General features: G+C 53.7%; 3 non-coding genes across 3 annotated transcripts in view; all 3 read right to left on the bottom strand.

Annotated features, from left to right (window-relative positions):
* LOC124567824 overlaps positions 1–1451 on the bottom strand; it is a 4222-nt gene extending 2771 nt beyond the window's left edge. Inside the window, exon 1 of the ribosomal RNA XR_006970983.1 lies at positions 1–1451. This exon is cut by the window's left edge and continues 2771 nt beyond it. This is a non-coding gene — a ribosomal RNA (large subunit ribosomal RNA).
* Positions 1452–1639: 188 nt separating this feature from the next.
* On the bottom strand, positions 1640–1794 carry LOC124567863. Its single transcript, XR_006971003.1, has one exon. It is a non-coding gene; the product is annotated as a 5.8S ribosomal RNA (ribosomal RNA).
* Positions 1795–2145: 351 nt separating this feature from the next.
* Positions 2146–4055, bottom strand: LOC124567902. The gene has a single exon (XR_006971039.1). It is a non-coding gene; the product is annotated as a small subunit ribosomal RNA (ribosomal RNA).
* Between the last annotated feature and the right edge of the window lie 5945 nt (positions 4056–10000).

The following is a 10000-nucleotide window of genomic DNA, read 5'->3' as shown; positions in this document are numbered from 1 at the left end:
GGCACTCCGATCCGAGTCGTTTGCTCGCGGCTTCAGCATATCAAGCAAGCCGGAGATCTCACCCATTTAAAGTTTGAGAATAGGTTGAGGTCGTTTCGGCCCCAAGGCCTCTAATCATTCGCTTTACCGGATGAGACTCGTACGAGCACCAGCTATCCTGAGGGAAACTTCGGAGGGAACCAGCTACTAGATGGTTCGATTAGTCTTTCGCCCCTATACCCAGCTCCGACGATCGATTTGCACGTCAGAATCGCTACGGACCTCCATCAGGGTTTCCCCTGACTTCGTCCTGGCCAGGCATAGTTCACCATCTTTCGGGTCCCAACGTGTACGCTCTAGGTGCGCCTCACCTCGCAATGAGGACGAGACGCCCCGGGAGTGCGGAGGCCGCCGCCCGGTGAAGGGCGGGGAAGCCCCATCCTCCCTCGGCCCGCGCAAGGCGAGACCTTCACTTTCATTACGCCTTTAGGTTTCGTACAGCCCAATGACTCGCGCACATGTTAGACTCCTTGGTCCGTGTTTCAAGACGGGTCGTGAAATTGTCCAAAGCTGAAGCGCCGCTGACGGGAGCGATTATTCCGCCCGAGAGCATCCCGAGCCAACAGCGGCGCGGGTCCGGGGCCGGGCCAGGTAGGTCCGTCATCCGGGAAGAACCGCGCGCGCTTGCCGGGAGCCCGAGCGCCCAAAGGGGCGAATCGACTCCTCCAGATATACCGCCGGGCAGCCAGCCAGGACACCGGGGCTCTGCCCAACAGACGCGAACCGAGGCCCGCGGAAGGACAGGCTGCGCACCCGGGCCGTAGGCCGGCACCCAGCGGGTCGCGACGTCCTACTAGGGGAGAAGTGCGGCCCACCGCACACCGGAACGGCCCCACCCCGCGGCGAGTGGAAAGGCAACCGGACACGACCCCGCCGCGGATTGCTCCGCGCGGGCGGCCGGCCCCATCTGCCGAGGGCGGAGGCCAGTGGCCGGATGGGCGTGAATCTCACCCGTTCGACCTTTCGGACTTCTCACGTTTACCCCAGAACGGTTTCACGTACTTTTGAACTCTCTCTTCAAAGTTCTTTTCAACTTTCCCTCACGGTACTTGTTCGCTATCGGTCTCGTGGTCATATTTAGTCTCAGATGGAGTTTACCACCCACTTGGAGCTGCACTCTCAAGCAACCCGACTCGAAGGAGAGGTCCCGCCGACGCTCGCACCGGCCGCTACGGGCCTGGCACCCTCTACGGGCCGTGGCCTCATTCAAGTTGGACTTGGGCTCGGCGCGAGGCGTCGGGGTAGTGGACCCTCCCAAACACCACATGCCACGACAGGCGGCAGCCTGCGGGGTTCGGTGCTGGACTCTTCCCTGTTCGCTCGCCGCTACTGGGGGAATCCTTGTTAGTTTCTTTTCCTCCGCTTAGTAATATGCTTAAATTCAGCGGGTAGTCTCGCCTGCTCTGAGGTCGTTGTACGAGGTGTCGCACGCCACACCGCCAGCCGGCTGTGCACGCTACCGAGTAAGTACCGGTATGCGAACCGCCAGGCGACGGGCGCGCATCGCACGTTTAAGGAGGCGCGGCCGGCCCCACAGGCGGCCGCGACGCTCCCAGGTCTGCGAAGCAGGGCAAACGCCGCGCGCTTCAGTATACGTAGCCGACCCTCAGCCAGACGTGGCCCGGGAACGGAATCCATGGACCGCAATGTGCGTTCGAAACGTCGATGTTCATGTGTCCTGCAGTTCACATGTCGACGCGCAATTTGCTGCGTTCTTCATCGACCCACGAGCCGAGTGATCCACCGTCCTGGGTGATCTTTTCTTAGTTTCCACTGTCTCTTTCAAGACAGTTGCATAGGCGGGACGTAGGCGTGTGGCGGCCCCTGTTCAAGCGTTCTGTGTCCAACGGCCTCACGGCCGATGGGCGTCGTACGGCTCCACACCGGAGCGGACAGGCAGTCGGGCGAAAGTCATTCAAAACCGGCGCCAGGCGCCAGGTGCCGCAGGCCAGCCGCTCCAGCGCTTCAGCGCTCGTACCACACAACATTGGCGTTAGTTTTGAGAAGCACGCGTGGTTCCGCACGCGGCGCACGGCTACTGCGAGCCGTACAGGTAGCGTGTTGCGCGACACGACACGCACATCGAAAGACATGCAGTCTAGTCGGTAATGATCCTTCCGCAGGTTCACCTACGGAAACCTTGTTACGACTTTTACTTCCTCTAAATGATCAAGTTTGGTCATCTTTCCGGTAGCATCGGCAACGACAGAGTCAATGCCGCGTACCAGTCCGAAGACCTCACTAAATCATTCAATCGGTAGTAGCGACGGGCGGTGTGTACAAAGGGCAGGGACGTAATCAACGCGAGCTTATGACTCGCGCTTACTGGGAATTCCTCGTTCATGGGGAACAATTGCAAGCCCCAATCCCTAGCACGAAGGAGGTTCAGCGGGTTACCCCGACCTTTCGGCCTAGGAAGACACGCTGATTCCTTCAGTGTAGCGCGCGTGCGGCCCAGAACATCTAAGGGCATCACAGACCTGTTATTGCTCAATCTCGTGCGGCTAGAAGCCGCCTGTCCCTCTAAGAAGAAAAGTAATCGCTGACAGCACGAAGGATGTCACGCGACTAGTTAGCAGGCTAGAGTCTCGTTCGTTATCGGAATTAACCAGACAAATCGCTCCACCAACTAAGAACGGCCATGCACCACCACCCACCGAATCAAGAAAGAGCTATCAATCTGTCAATCCTTCCGGTGTCCGGGCCTGGTGAGGTTTCCCGTGTTGAGTCAAATTAAGCCGCAGGCTCCACTCCTGGTGGTGCCCTTCCGTCAATTCCTTTAAGTTTCAGCTTTGCAACCATACTTCCCCCGGAACCCAAAAGCTTTGGTTTCCCGGAGGCTGCCCGCCGAGTCATCGGAGGAACTGCGGCGGATCGCTGGCTGGCATCGTTTATGGTTAGAACTAGGGCGGTATCTGATCGCCTTCGAACCTCTAACTTTCGTTCTTGATTAATGAAAACATACTTGGCAAATGCTTTCGCTTCTGTTCGTCTTGCGACGATCCAAGAATTTCACCTCTAACGTCGCAATACGAATGCCCCCGCCTGTCCCTATTAATCATTACCTCGGGTTCCGAAAACCAACAAAATAGAACCGAGGTCCTATTCCATTATTCCATGCACACAGTATTCAGGCGGGCTTGCCTGCTTTAAGCACTCTAATTTGTTCAAAGTAAACGTGCCGGCCCACCGAGACACTCACTCAAGAGCACCCTGGTAGGATTGCAACGGGGTCCGCCTCGGGACGCACGAGCACGCACGAGGCGCGTCGCACGCCTTCAGCTCGCCCCACCGGCAGGACGTCCCACGATACATGCCAGTTAAACACCGACGGGCGGTGAACCAACAGCGTGGGACACAAATCCAACTACGAGCTTTTTAACCGCAACAACTTTAATATACGCTATTGGAGCTGGAATTACCGCGGCTGCTGGCACCAGACTTGCCCTCCAATAGATACTCGTTAAAGGATTTAAAGTGTACTCATTCCGATTACGGGGCCTCGGATGAGTCCCGTATCGTTATTTTTCGTCACTACCTCCCCGTGCCGGGAGTGGGTAATTTGCGCGCCTGCTGCCTTCCTTGGATGTGGTAGCCGTTTCTCAGGCTCCCTCTCCGGAATCGAACCCTGATTCCCCGTTACCCGTTACAACCATGGTAGGCGCAGAACCTACCATCGACAGTTGATAAGGCAGACATTTGAAAGATGCGTCGCCGGTACGAGGACCGTGCGATCAGCCCAAAGTTATTCAGAGTCACCAAGGCAAACGGACCGGACGAGCCGACCGATTGGTTTTGATCTAATAAAAGCGTCCCTTCCATCTCTGGTCGGGACTCTGTTTGCATGTATTAGCTCTAGAATTACCACAGTTATCCAAGTAACGTGGGTACGATCTAAGGAACCATAACTGATTTAATGAGCCATTCGCGGTTTCACCTTAATGCGGCTTGTACTGAGACATGCATGGCTTAATCTTTGAGACAAGCATATGACTACTGGCAGGATCAACCAGGGAGCTGCGTCAACTAGAGCTGAGCAGCCGGCCGCCCGGGAGTGTGTCCCGGGGGCCCGCGCGAACACGCAAGCGTCCGCTCAATTATTCTGCAAACAGGAGGAGGCTGAGCTCCCCAGCACGATACACCTCGAAACCCTCTCAGGTCCCGGCGGCGCGCAGCGCCGTCCTAAGTACTTGGTCGGGTTCGAGAGAGGCGCAATCGCCCGGAGTTTGGCGAGTAGACGCTTTAGGTGCGACCACCCGTGCTCCCAACTGAGCTTGCCGCTGCCGACAGAGGCCCGGGAGCGTGCTGTCGTGGCATTGCCGGCGGGAGACAACACGCGCCACCTACGGTGGCCGGCAGCTCCAACGCCAGCGCCACAGAAGGACAAAAGCCCCACTTGGGTGCCGAAGCGAACTCTCCCAGCACAGCGCACGCGCCAACACGTCCGCACAGCTGCGATACAAACCACCTGCGAGAACCGCAGAGGCGACCGAGCAGCAGACGGCGTCGCGGCGCCGAGCGCCGGGCGGCGGCGCATCCTCAGCGCACACAGTCCTCAATCGGACCAGCACACTGCAGATGTCCACCGCGCTTCGCACCGGGCCCGCGAGGACCTACTTTGGCCGCACGGCGCCGCGTGCAGGGTGCGCCGGCGCGCAGCTGCGCCGCCTGCCGCCTCCGTCGGCCGGCGCGCCTGCCACTGGCCGCCCCCACCAGCCGGCTGTAGCGCGTGCGCCCACGCACCGCGCGGCCAGCACGCCGGGAGGCCCCCCCTCACCGGCCGGGGACGGTCCCACCCAGCCACCGCCGCGTATCGCTTCACACCCACATGCCATTCACGTTCGTGGGCATGGTGGGTATCGCTGAAACAACCGGTTGGTAGCTCAACCGATCGTCGCCATCACTGATTCACCTCTAGCGAGAACAACCGCACCACAACGGTTTACCAGTTGTTCATTTGCGTAACGTCACCAGCAAACGTAGACGTCCATCGCCATTTGCAAATTCAACGATTGTTGCATGCCTGTGTCAGGTGTCACGACACACTATGTCTGCCCACATACACGCAACAACATGTGCACGCTTCGCGAACACGTGGAAGGTGGCCCCCGTACGTATGCGATGTCCATTGCGCGAACGACTGTCAACCGGCCTCTGTCGCATGTCGCAGATGTGGAACGCAGTGCACCATGCTGTCACGGTGTGTGAGAAGAGACGACTACGTCTGACAACACGCGCCACTACATCAACAGACGGCTCATGCTGATCGCCATCCAGGGCATACCACACTGCAATCCGGCTCTTATAGGGAGACGACACATAGCTGAGTGCACAACAGTTGGACCGCATGGTTCGCCGTTGTTGGCGCAGTCGTTGTACGGTCACATGTACCACGATGTATCATTCAGTACATGAGGACCAATGTGCAGTACAGTGTGTGATTTGGACGTACAACATCAGCGGACAGTTGACACAGGCCGTACCACAGCGTAGGCTAAGTGCTTCGCCATGCGAATGCCAATGAACAACTGCGAAGGGCATTGAGCATGTACGTCCTGCTGCCATCCACATTACAGTGTATCGCTGCAAGGTGTTTAACATGAAGCGATACACTGGGGACCAGGCAGTGCGAGTAGCAAACTATATTGCGGGGGTTGCAGTTAGGCAACACTACACTAATTTAACGCGTCGTATGACAATTACAGAGCGGGTTAAGGCCCAACGTGTGTTGGGTTAAGGCCCAACGTGTGTTGGGTTAAGGCCCAACGTGTGTTGGGTTAAGGCCCAACGTGTGTTGGGTTAAGGCCCAACGTGTGTTGGGTTAAGGCCCAACGTGTGTTGGGTTAAGGCCCAACGTGTGTTGGGTTAAGGCCCAACGTGTGTTGGGTTAAGGCCCAACGTGTGTTGGGTTAAGGCCCAACGTGTGTTGGGTTAAGGCCCAACGTGTGTTGGGTTAAGGCCCAACGTGTGTTGGGTTAAGGCCCAACGTGTGTTGGGTTAAGGCCCAACGTGTGTTGGGTTAAGGCCCAACGTGGGTTGGGTTAAGGCGCAACGTGGGTTGGGTTAAGGCCCAACGTGGGTTGGGTTAAGGCGCAACGTGGGTTGGGTTAAGGCGCAACGTGGGTTGGGTTAAGGCGCAACGTGGGTTAGGTTAAGGCGCAACGTGGGTTAGGTTAAGGCGCAACGTAGGTTAGGTTAAGGCGCAATATAGGTTAGGTTAAGGCGCAATATAGGTTAGGTTAAGGCGCAATATAGGTTAGGTTAAGGCGCAATATAGGTTAGGTTAAGGCGCAATATAGGTTAGGTTAAGGCGCAATATAGGTTAGGTTAAGGCGCAACGTAGGTTAGGTTAAGGCGCAACATAGGTTAGGTTAAGGCGCAACATAGGTTAGGTTAAGGCGCAACATGGGTTAGGTTAAGGCGCAATATAGGTTAGGTTAAGGCACAATATGGGTTAGGTTAAGGCACAATATGGGTTAGGTTAAGGCACAATATGGGTTAGGTTAAGGCACAATATGGGTTAGGTTAAGGCACAATATGGGTTAGGTTAAGGCACAATATGGGTTAGGTTAAGGCACAATATGGGTTAGGTTAAGGCACAATATGGGTTAGGTTAAGGCACAATATGGGTTAGGTTAAGGCACAATATGGGTTAGGTTAAGGCACAATATGGGTTAGGTTAAGGCACAATATGGGTTAGGTTAAGGCACAATATGGGTTAGGTTAAGGCACAATATGGGTTAGGTTAAGGCACAATATGGGTTAGGTTAAGGCACAATATGGGTTAGGTTAAGGCACAATATGGGTTAGGTTAAGGCACAATATGGGTTAGGTTAAGGCACAATATGGGTTAGGTTAAGGCACAATATGGGTTAGGTTAAGGCACAATATGGGTTAGGTTAAGGCACAATATGGGTTAGGTTAAGGCACAATATGGGTTAGGTTAAGGCACAATATGGGTTAGGTTAAGGCACAATATGGGTTAGGTTAAGGCACAATATGGGTTAGGTTAAGGCACAATATGGGTTAGGTTAAGGCACAATGTGGGTTAGGTTAAGGCACAATGTGGGTTAGGTTAAGGCACAACGTGGGTTAGGTTAAGGCACAACGTGGGTTAGGTTAAGGCACAACGTGGGTTAGGTTAAGGCACAACGTGGGTTAGGTTAAGGCACAACGTGGGTTAGGTTAAGGCACAACGTGGGTTAGGTTAAGGCACAACGTGGGTTAGGTTAAGGCACAACGTGGGTTAGGTTAAGGCACAACGTGGGTTAGGTTAAGGCACAACGTGGGTTAGGTTAAGGCACAATACGGGTTAGGTTAAGGCACAATACGGGTTAGGTTAAGGCACAATACGGGTTAGGTTAAGGCACAATACGGGTTAGGTTAAGGCACAATACGGGTTAGGTTAAGGCACAATACGGGTTAGGTTAAGGCACAATACGGGTTAGGTTAAGGCACAATACGGGTTAGGTTAAGGCACAATACGGGTTAGGTTAAGGCACAATACGGGTTAGGTTAAGGCACAATACGGGTTAGGTTAAGGCACAATACGGGTTAGGTTAAGGCACAATACGGGTTAGGTTAAGGCACAATACGGGTTAGGTTAAGGTACAATACGGGTTAGGTTAAGGCACAATACGGGTTAGGTTAAGGCACAATACGGGTTAGGTTAAGGCACAATATGGGTTAGGTTAAGGCACAATATGGGTTAGGTTAAGGCACAATATGGGTTAGGTTAAGGCACAATATGGGTTAGGTTAAGGCACAATATGGGTTAGGTTAAGGCACAATATGGGTTAGGTTAAGGCACAATATGGGTTAGGTTAAGGCACAATATGGGTTAGGTTAAGGCACAATATGGGTTAGGTTAAGGCACAATATGGGTTAGGTTAAGGCACAATATGGGTTAGGTTAAGGCACAATATGGGTTAGGTTAAGGCACAATATGGGTTAGGTTAAGGCACAATATGGGTTAGGTTAAGGCACAATATGGGTTAGGTTAAGGCACAATATGGGTTAGGTTAAGGCACAACGTGGGTTAGGTTAAGGCACAACGTGGGTTAGGTTAAGGCACAACGTGGGTTAGGTTAAGGCACAACGTGGGTTAGGTTAAGGCACAACGTGGGTTAGGTTAAGGCACAACGTGGGTTAGGTTAAGGCACAACGTGGGTTAGGTTAAGGCACAACGTGGGTTAGGTTAAGGCACAACGTGGGTTAGGTTAAGGCACAATACGGGTTAGGTTAAGGCACAATACGGGTTAGGTTAAGGCACAATACGGGTTAGGTTAAGGCACAATACGGGTTAGGTTAAGGCACAATACGGGTTAGGTTAAGGCACAATACGGGTTAGGTTAAGGCACAATACGGGTTAGGTTAAGGCACAATACGGGTTAGGTTAAGGCACAATACGGGTTAGGTTAAGGCACAATACGGGTTAGGTTAAGGCACAACGTGGGTTAGGTTAAGGCACAACGTGGGTTAGGTTAAGGCACAACGTGGGTTAGGTTAAGGCACAACGTGGGTTAGGTTAAGGCACAACGTGGGTTAGGTTAAGGCACAACGTGGGTTAGGTTAAGGCACAACGTGGGTTAGGTTAAGGCACAATACGGGTTAGGTTAAGGCACAATACGGGTTAGGTTAAGGCACAATACGGGTTAGGTTAAGGCACAATACGGGTTAGGTTAAGGCACAATACGGGTTAGGTTAAGGGACAATACGGGTTAGGTTAAGGCACAATACGGGTTAGGTTAAGGCACAATACGGGTTAGGTTAAGGCACAATACGGGTTAGGTTAAGGTACACATTGTTGTAAGGAAAGGTGTTTTGGGGGGGGGGGGCCGGTTTGTTGATTGTGATTATCGTAAGTAAATGACTGCGGCATCATCTGATTTGCCACGTCAGGGTGCACCTTTGGCTCATAACAGGCGGCGCTCTGATTCCATGCTTGTGGCAGACCTGTGTCTTTCATTCCTGCCATTGTTTGTGTGCTGTGACAGGAGGCAGTATTGTGATGTTGGGTGTACCCCTGTGTAGGACATGTGTGGGTGTTGGTGGCTTAGCTGAGCAATGGTGGTTGTCGGAAGGGTGGGATATTCTGTTTTGTGAGTGGACCTCCCGGTCTGGTTATGATAGTGTGGATAGTCTAATGTGGCGGAGAGGATGCACTGGGTGTTGTTCCATGCTGGTGCTTACATATTGTCTCTGTGCCTGTTACAGGCAGAGAGTAGTGCGTGATAAGAGTGTCTGGCTGACGTGTGGTTGTGATTGTGAGCAGAGTCTTTCAGCATGTATACGGACAGTTGTATACATTATCTGTATTTTGATGGCTCTATCTATTACTAATCAGCGCCGTGTATACGTTTCATCCGGTTCCAGTCGAAACTGTTGTATCTCTGTACATTAGTGACACGGCGAGGCCGCCATGTAGTTACTCGTCTCGGCAGCTTCCACCGGTGTATGGCAAATGATTATAAGGAATCAGTCTAGTCGTCAATACCGATAGTGTGACGTCACATGTCTGGGGTGGGGGACGCTGCGCCCTTCCGGTGGGTCATGGCCTAGAAAGACTCTTCCCACGCAGGGGGGCTTGGACTGTCATTGACTCTTCCGAGTAATATACTTGCCGTACGTTTTTGCGACTGCGAGTGCAACGCTCACCGGTACCGACATGGATGGAGCGCCTCCTAGCTGACCGCTGAGCATCTGCATTCGTACAGAGAGCAACGCGATCGCGTCTGTAGCTCGTAAGTGGTACAGCTCGCAGCTCATGTATAGGGACAGCGGGAATGTCGCATATTGGACATAACTCTTCATGAAACGCACGTTATAGGGGTGGATTGCACATTGCGCGTGCGAGCAAAGTCCGCCGTTCATCCGCTGGAGTTGCGGGTTGGGCGGTTGGGGTGGGGCACGAACGGGTGCAGGTGGAGTGATTGCCGGTCCACGACTTCGTGCGGCAGAG

The sequence above is a fragment of the Schistocerca americana genome, unplaced genomic scaffold (genome assembly GCF_021461395.2).
Source record: "Schistocerca americana isolate TAMUIC-IGC-003095 unplaced genomic scaffold, iqSchAmer2.1 HiC_scaffold_141, whole genome shotgun sequence".
Lineage (NCBI taxonomy): Eukaryota > Metazoa > Arthropoda > Insecta > Orthoptera > Acrididae > Schistocerca > Schistocerca americana.
This window is presented reverse-complemented; position numbering and strand designations above follow the sequence as displayed.